The following is a 9797-nucleotide window of genomic DNA, read 5'->3' on the forward strand; positions in this document are numbered from 1 at the left end:
AGACTGTAGTATATAATTGTACTGGAATATTATTGTGATATGAAAAATGTCAAGCAGAATTAATTTGGAAAAACCTGAAAAGACTTCTATGAACTGATGTGAAGTGAGCAGAACCAGAAGAACTTTGTATACAGAAACAGCAACGTTGTACAATGAACAATTGTGAATGATGTAGCTATTCTCAGCGATGCAATGATCTGAGACAATCCCAAAGGACTAAGGATGAAGCATGCTATTTGCCTCCAGAAGAAAGACTGATATTGATTGTAGGGACTGAAGCAGGCTGGTTTTCATTTTCTTTCATTCTTTTACTTTTATTTGAGTCTTCTTGTACAAAGTGACTAATGTGGAAATGATTTTACGTGATTGCATATGGATAACCTCTATCCTTATCGTTTACCAAGTCAGGGAGGAGGGAGGGGACAAAGAAAAGGATAGAATTTGGAACTCAAAACTTAAAACAAAACAAATATTAGAAAATTGTTTGAACATGTAATGAGGCAGGGGGGACGAGATGGATTCATTCTCCCAAATTCTTAAACAATTAATTTCAATACTATATAAACTATTTGGAAAAACAGTTACAGAAAGAGTCCTACCAAATTCCTTTTATGACAGAAATCTGGTGCCGATACCTAAACCGATGAGAGCAAAAACAAGTACAAAAACTATAGAGCAATTTTCCTGATGAATATGGATGCAAAAAAAAATAAATTGCCAGCAAGGAGATTATAGCAATATACACAAGAGTCATACACTATGACCAGGTGGGATTTATACCAGGAATATAGAACTGATTAAAATTAGGAAAATAATCAGTATCATTGGCCATATCAACAATAAAACCAAAAGAAAAAAAATATATATCCATATAGAGAGAGAGAAAAAACTTTTGAAAATATACATCCATTCCTATTAAAAAACAAAACAGAGAACATGGGAATAAATGAAGCTTTCCTTAAAATGATGAGTAGTCTCCATCTAAAACCATCAACAAGCATTATCTGTAATGGAAATAAGCTAAAACCTTGCCCAATAATATCAGGGGTGAAGCAAGGATGTCCATTATCACCATCATTCCATGCTAAAAATGTTGGCTATAGCAACAAGACAAGGAAAAGAAATTAGAATAGGTCATGAATAAACAAAAACTATCACTCTTCACTGATGTCACGATGCTATCCTAGAATCCTAGAGAATTAACTGAAAAAAAAAAAAAAGTTGAAATAATTAGCCAGCAAGGTTTCAGGATATAAACCTACATAAATCATCAGTATTGACTCTCCTTCCAGTAGTCAAGATGACAGAATAACAATAAATTACTGTAATTCTCCCATATTCATATCTAGGCAACCATAAAATTGTTCCCCAAAATAAATCCTGGAACAGTGGAACCAGCAAAAAGGTGAGGTGAGACAGTCTTTTAGGACAAGAAACTTGGAAGATGGGCAGGAAAGGTCTGTTTCACTCCTGTAAAAGGGGAGCACGGTCCAGGACAGGAATCATCCCAGCAAGCTCCACCCCAGCAAACCAGGGAGAAATTGTGAACGGCAGTGTGGTGCAGTAGGAAAAACGCCAACCCCAGGACTCCCATATGCCTCATCATACTCCTCGGCAAATAGGGGATCTCCAGGGGTTAGATCTCCACAGGCTTCGGTGTAGCCCTGGGGAAATGCAAAAACGCCTCACCTGTCTCAGCACCTGCCAGACATTAGCACTAGGACCATGGCTCAGCACCGAGTAATCTACCAGAGCCCTAAACCATCCAGCAATGTCAGACAGTCCCTTCCCACCCTCTCAGCGTAGCACTAGCTACAAGGGTTCCTTGTGGATCTCAGGGCAACTTCACCACATACAAGAAGCCTGAAACAGTGCCCCCTCCATCCTGGAAGCAAAACTCAAAGGACCAACAAAAAAGAAGCTGCCCGTGATCTCAAATTATATCATATAAAGCAGTAACCATCAAAACTATCTGATACCAGCTCAGAAATCGAGGGGTACGCTAGTGTGGGATAAGCCCAAAGATCCTGGCCTTTGGGATAACAACTCACTATTTCACAAAAACTGCTGGGAAACCGAAAAACAATAGGGACAAACTAGGCATAGACTCGCACCGTACATCAAGATAAGACTAAAACGGGCAAAATGTCCAAAATGGGCATAAAGGGTGACGCCATAAGCAAAGCAGAAAGGCGAAGAATAGTTTGCCTGTCAGATCTATGAAGAAGGGAAGAATTCATGACCGTACAGGAAATAGAGAGCAGTACAAAATATAAAATAGATCATTTTGAGTATATTAAATTAAAAAGTTTTGCACAAACAAAATCAATTCAACCGAGATTAGAAGGAATGCAGAAAGCTGGGAAACAATGTTTACAGCAAGAGACCCCATTTTTATAGAGACCCCATTTCTCAAATCTATAGAGGACTGAGTTAAATTTAAACAACATGAGCCATTCCCCAATTGATAAATGGTCAAAGGATACGAACAAGCAGTTTTCAGATGAAGAAACCAAAGTTATCAACAGGCGTATAGAGAAGTGTTCTAAATCACTTTTGATTGAAAAAAATGCAAGTTAACAAAACTCTGAAGTACCACTTCACACCTAACAGGTTGACTAATATGACAAAAAAGGAAAATGATAAATGTTGGAAAGGATTGGGAAAATTGGGACACTAAGGTGAACTCTTGGTAGAGTTGTGAACTGATTAAAGAAATCTGGAGAACAATTTGGAACTGTGCCCAAAAAGCAATCAAACTGTGAATATCCTTTGAGCCAGCAATATCTCTACAAGGCCCGTAGGCTAAGGAGAGCAAAGGAAAGGGAAAAGGATCTATCTGTACAAAAATAATTTAGAGCAACTCTTTTTATGGTGGCTAAGAATTGGAAATCAAAGGGATGTCCATCAATTGGGAAATGGAGGAATAAGTTGCGGTCCGTGATTGTGCTGAAATACAATTATGTTATAAGATATGCTACCCTAAGTTAAATATGGTGCTGTAAGACATGAGGAGCAGGATGATTTCAGAAAAACCTGGAAAGACTTAGGTGAACTGACGCTAAGTGGAGTGAACAATACCAGAACACTGAACACGGTCACATGGTACGATGATCGAGTGTGAATTCTCAGCAATACGATGATCCAAGATAATTCCAAAGGACCCTTGATGAAAAGTGCTATCCACATCCAAAGAAAGAACTGATGGAGTGTGCTCAATGAAAATCAAAACATACATTTTACACTTTATTTTTCTAGGGCTTTTTTTTGGTCTGTTTTCTTTCACAACATGACTAATATGGAAATGTGTTTTACATTATTGTGTATATATAACCTATATCAAATTGCTTGTCTTCTCGAGGAAGGAGGAGGGGGAAAAGAGAATTTGGAGCTCAAAAATTTCAAAACACAAATGTTTAAAGTAATTTTTCATGATATTAAGTAAAAAAAATAAATTTTAAAATTTAACCTATCAGGAAGAATCGGGAATTTTCTCTTTTTGAAAAATACAACCCTAAATTAAATGCCTAGTCCTCCCAGATCCTACACTTCCTCTGGCTACCCAGCAATTTGATTCAAAAAAGATCGGGGGGGTTGAGTGGCCTGCAAGGTCCCCGAGACAACAATACCAGATGGCAAACCAATACTTGTGGGGAGAAATCTGGCTTCCAGGAATACGTAGGCCATGGGCTTCTGTCTCCTGCCTTCCCCATAGCACATCTGGAGACAAAAAGATAAGCCGCATCGGGAGGATATCATGAGTCTCTGATGAAGTAATGGGGGATGGCTAGCCCTTAGAAGGGAAGACTTGGGGGATGGAGGAGGAGCTCCACTGCCTTCAATTTAACAGCTAGGTTATCTTGGGCTCCTCTGGAAACTAAGGGCTATCTCCTGCTAAAGCACACAACCATAGCGACTTCTCATGAAACCACAGATGAACCTATTGATGGAAGGCCTTGGGCACGCAATAAGCACGATCTCTACCTTTGGGTCTGGGGTACTATGAGCAGGTCACCTGAAACAACACAGAACTGCTGCTGGGCCCAAGGGTGCCAGTACATTGGTCTTTTCCCATTCGGAGGTCTCTAAGCCTGGCCCCACGATCAGACAGAGTTCAATCCCAGGGGAATCTATCCCCTAAAGTGAGTTCCAATCGGCTCTCCACAACAGATTAGTAAATTGTCAGTGGGACATGTGCAAGAATTTTCGTGGCAGCCCTTTTTGTAGTGGCCAGAAACTGGAAACTGAGTGGATGCTCATGAGTTGGGGAATAACCGAATAAGTGATGGGATATGAATGTTCTGGAATATTATTGTTGGGTAAGAAATGACCAGTGGAAGGATTTCAGAGAGGCCTAGAGAGACCTACGTGAACTGATGCTGAATGAAACGAGCAGAACCAGGGATCATTGTACACGGCCACAACAAGACTATACGATGATTAATTCTGATGGACGTGGCTCTTTTTAACAATGATATGATTCAAACCTGTTCAGTAATGAAGAGAATCAGCTACACCCAGAGAGAGAACACTGGGAAATGAGTGTAGAGCACAACATAACATTTCCACTCTTTCTGTTATTGTTTGCTTACATTTTTGTTTTCCTTCTCAGGTTTTGTCTTTTTTTTCTAGATCTGATTTTTCTTGTGTAGCAAGATAACTGTATAAATGTTATACATCTATTGGATTTAACATACACTCTAACATGTATGGGGACTACCTGACATCTAGGAGAGGGGGTGGGGGGAAGGAGGGGAAAAGTTGGAACAAAAGGTTTTGCAAGAGTCAATGTTAGAAAACTTAATTATCTATGCTTATGTTTTGTAAATAAAAAGCTATAATAAAAATCATTCATCTAGGGAAAAAAATTGTCAGGGGGAGCGTTTGTATCTTGGAAATCGGCGGGGTTATAAATTTGTTTTGTTATTTTCTAGACTTAAGAAAGTGATGAAGAAAATGTGAATACAGATTACACTTCAAAGTGTTTTGTGCACATTTTTAGACAGCCAGTCATTAAACGTCTACCTGCACCCCACTAGCTCAAACCCTGGCTTTTCCAACTTCATTTCTGGGCCCTGAGAAGAATCACCCAAAGCTTAGCTTTGACTCGTGTCTAGTGTTTCCTCAAAAGAGAGATTAAAATTTACACATTGTAGATAAAAGATGGCGATTTATTTCCACCACACAAAAAAATGCTTCAAACACAGAAGATTCCCAAATGTGCGCTGACAAAGACTTAAACATGAAACGGCAACCTACCCTTTATCTCTTCTTAGACTCTCGGGAGAGGCTGATAGGTTCTGCTTTGCGCCGTCTACACATCCCTCTCAAGATCCACAACTTCTGGAAACTCAGGTTAAGGGTGGCCTCCTTCTTCTATTGGGTAGAAATAGGAAAGTCTGTTAGCACAACCAACTCTGGCAGAGGAACCCAGGGGTTTCTGCTCCCTAGAACTCACAAGGATGCTTCCAGGGCTGGAAACATCCACCTTAGGATTTCTATGTAGTCCACCATACTCCAGGAAATAAAAACAGAAGTAACAACAGTGTTGAGATTCAAATTCAAGCTCACTAGTATCTGTCCAAGAGGGAAGCCCAAAAAAGGAGTTCTAGCCATACCTTCAGGAGAGTATCAGGGCAGAAATGGGCCCTGTCTTTTTAAAAAGTTCTTTTATTTGAAAAAAAAGAGTAAGAAAAAAAAGACAAACAGAAAAGGAGTACAAAACAAGATAAAGCAAAACAGAAGATTGTCATGTACCCAACAGAACACCAGGGAGAATTCAAAATATATAACAACAAATTACCAGATCAGGAAAGGAATATGTGTGTATGTGTGTGTGTGTGTGTGTGTGTGTGTGTGTGTTTGTGTGTGTATGTGTATATATATATATATATATATATATATATATATATAGTCGAAGAAATTATATTCCTGAGTGTCCATTTTTCTGTACTTCCTTGTAAATTGTTTTTTGGTTCTCCGCTGCTCATCTTGTTTACTTTATTCTTTTTCCTCCCTTCCATCTCCCCCCACCTTTGCCAAGCAAACTATAGTTAATTAAAGTTATATTTATGTATGCATGTGTAGATATATACATACATGCACAGATCAGTCACACACACGTCTTTCCTATCCCTGATGACTCTTTAATTAAATTGTGCTCTTTAACTTGCCTTGCTATGACTTAACCTCCCCCCACCCAGGGATCCATCTCTTGTTTTCTTCCCCAACTCTGCGCCCCCCTCCGCCCATCCCTCCCCTTATTTCTTTATAGATTTTGGAGGTTGCTCTACTCTTCGTAATGTATATGTAGTATTGTCTATTGAACCCATTCCTGATGTGAGTAGATTTTCCGAACTGCAAGCCCTCCTCCCCTCTCTAATGTCTCTGTATCTCTTCTTCCTCCGCACCTCATGTGTATAACATAATTACTATTTTTACCTTAACTCTGCCAATCTTTCTTTTGAGCAACCTTACTGTTGATGTGAATCTTAATCATCCAATATCTATTTCCCATGCAAAAAAAAAACCCTAAATAATCTGTCCACATTTAAACAGTTTGTCCATGTTGAGATCCTTAAAATTGCTCTTTGCTATTGGCTCTTATTTGCCAAATTTTCTGTTAAGCTTCTATTAAGCTCGGTTGATACAAAGTCTTGAAAATCTGCAAGTTTCTTGAACGTCCATTTTTTTCTCATGTAAAATTCTCATTTGGCTGGATTTGATATGTTTGGCCACAAGCCTAGTTCTTTTGATTATCAGGAGATATGACTCTAGGATCTGTGGCCTTTTTTGTACTAGCTGCTGCTAAATCTTGTGCCCAATTTTAATTGTAGCCCCAGTGTATTTGCATTGGTTTTTCTTGTTTCTTGCAAATGTCTCTCTTTGCCCTGGGGTTTGCAAAATGTAGTGATAAGATTCCAGAGTGTTTTCCACCAAGGATCTCACTGAGGAGGTGATGGGTGGAAGTTTGTCTATTTCTCCTTTCCCTTCATGTTCTATGAGTCCAGGACAATTTTCTTGGATTCTTTCCTACATTGTTGTGTCCAGGCTCTCTTTTTGGTCACAAGTTTCTGGCAGTGCACTCATCCTTGCATCTTCTCTTCTTGATCTCTTCTCCAGATCTTTCTTAGAAGATGTTTCACATTCTGTTCTATTTCCTCGTTCTTTATTATCTGTTCTGTAATTTCTTGGTCTCCCACAGCTTCACTGGCTTCCCCTTGCCCAGTTCTAATTTTCAAAGAATTCTTTTCATCTTTGAGACTCTGTACTTCCTTTTGTAGTTGGCCAGCTTTTTTGTCATAATCTTCTTGCCTTGCTTGAATTGATTTTTTAGTTTTTCCTCAATGTCTCTCATTTGATTTTTAACTTCTTTTTTGAGTTCTCTAAAATCCTCTCTGGGTGGGGAACAATTTCACGTTACTCTTTGGGAGTAGAAACTTTTTTTTTTTTTTTTTACTAAAGTGTTTTTCTCTGAAGATGAATCCCCGTCTTCCCTGTTCCCATAATATGTTTCAATGTGGGGTTCATTTTTTTAAACAAGAGGTATTAGCATAAACCCTTGTCGTCATGGGGTGAGGGATAGTGGCTCAAGCTGCCCCTCTGACCAGGAACCCCAAACCAAGGACTCCGCCGTCCTGCCCCCTGCCTCCATACTCACTGGGTGCTGGTTACTCCAGGGCCGCATCTCAATAGCACATCTGGGTCCTGGGCTCCTCATCAGCCAGAGTTCCCTCCATCTTCCCAGACTCAAACCCCAGTTCCACAAACAGTGCGGGAGGTGAAAGTCTCAGGTTCCCAACTAGCCTGAGGGGTCGCCACTTGGTGATTCTGTGGAGCTAGCCTGGAGGTGTTTGCTCCTCAGATGGGTTAATCCTGGCCCCTTCTTTCTTCACATCTTCTCAGATGGCATCCCTAGGATCCCCCTGTTCTGCCCCAAGGCTCCTTGGCTTTTCACCAGTCTAGGTTCACCCTGAGGGGCAAATTTGCTCAATTTGTGGGGGAAATCTGGAGAGCTTGAAATTTACCAGCATACTCCGCCATCTTCCCAGAATCCTCCTCTGTGGGCGCTCCCTTCTGGTCAGCTGCTTCTATGACAGGGAAGGGTGGTAGAATTGCAGCCCCGTGGGGGTGATTGGAGTTTGCTGCACTCAGCCAGAACATTGTGTGACCTGAGGTTCCACAAGTGGAGGGAGGGGGATGGGGCGCACAGCCAGTGATTTGCTCCATTGCATCCCTAGGTCTAGATGGCGCACAAAGGGGTAACCACCAGGGCGAGGACAGTTCTCACTTGGAGAGAAGAGGCTGGCCCCTGAACGGCGCCAAGAGACGGGAGGCAGAGGGCCTTATGGATGGCAAAGGCGGATGAGTGACGGGGAGTGGCCGGGAGCCCAGCGTGGGGGCTGCGTGAGAGACGGGACACAGGAAGGGCCGTGGGCACTGGCTGTCAAGTAAGCTGCAGCCTAAGCAATGGCGCCCCCCCCCCACCTAATCTTTTGGGTGAATCAGCTTAAGGCAAAAGAGTCCAGGGGTTTGGGCTACGCGGCCGCCAGGGGATGGGAGCCCATTTACCAAGGAGGCTTTGACAGGAGTCCAGGAAAAGGGGAATGGGGGGGGGGGGTGCTGTGCTGCCCAGGGAAGGCAAAGAAGACGGAGAGGAAGGTCCACGAGGCCAGACACCCGATACTCGGCCAGCAAAGACACCCGGCCCCTCGGTTTATGGCCAGTGTAGCCGGCCCTGAAAATAAGCAGCAGCCTGTTCCTGCTTCTCCTCCGCCATAGGTTGGGATCACATGGCTGCCGGGGTCAGAGCGCAGCTTCCGGCTGGAAGCTTGGGCAAGAGCCAGGGGACGGCAGTGTGAAGGGGATGGGTTGGCCCCCTGGAATAAGATGGAAGAAGCTCTCCTTTCCTTTTCCCTTCCCCTCCCCAGCCAGGCCCGGGCCCACTTCTGCAAGGCCTTGGGAAATTGTTGGAAGCTCCTTTATGGTGTGGGAATATTTATACGCACGGAGATCCCTGGGTGATCTCCTTTCAAGGTCCACTTACCCACAGGGGATACCTGAGAGCCCCGGGGGCTCCTCGGGCCAAGAATAGCCGTCCCTAAGGCAGCAGAAGCGAAGATGCAGTTAGCAACTCAGCTCTGCCGCTAGCAAGCCTTTCTAGAGCACCTACTGTGTGTCAGGCACTGTGTAAGTGCTTTCTAAAGATGACGTCATCTGTTCCTCACAACAGTCCCCAGAGGGGAGTGGTGTCATTATTCTATTTTGCCATTGAGAAACCGAGGCGGAGAAGCTCAGTCATGGGCCTGGGATCCAGTGTCTGAGGCGGGATTTGCACCGGGATCCGCCCGTCTCAGGGCTTCCGTCTTAGCTGTTCCGGGCTCCTCAGCCGGAAGGCGAGCGCTGGCTGTACCCTCAGGAGTCGCGGGCCCCGCCACCGAGAATCTGGGGGTCCTCAGCCTTTCTATGTGCCGTCAGCGAAACCTTTTAGCGGTTATCTTCGTGGAGGCAGTTCTGACTAAATCCCGGCCCTAAGCAATAACCATCAGTGGCTCCCTAGCACCCTCAGGGCCAAGCAGAAAATTCTCTTTGGCTTTTAAAGCCTTCAGAACTGGGCCCCTGCCTCCCTTTCATTCTTCTTGCCTCCCCTCCCTCCCTCCTCTCCCCTCCCCCTCCGTCCTGGACCGGGCAATCCAAGCTCTGGGCTCCTGGCCCCGGCGGCTCCCAGCCCTCCCTCCTTCCGCATATTTCAAGTCCCACCTTCTCCAGCGTCTACCTTTCCTGACCCCGCCCCCTGA

The sequence above is a fragment of the Sarcophilus harrisii genome, chromosome X, assembly GCF_902635505.1.
Source record: "Sarcophilus harrisii chromosome X, mSarHar1.11, whole genome shotgun sequence".
NCBI classification, from domain to species: domain Eukaryota; kingdom Metazoa; phylum Chordata; class Mammalia; order Dasyuromorphia; family Dasyuridae; genus Sarcophilus; species Sarcophilus harrisii.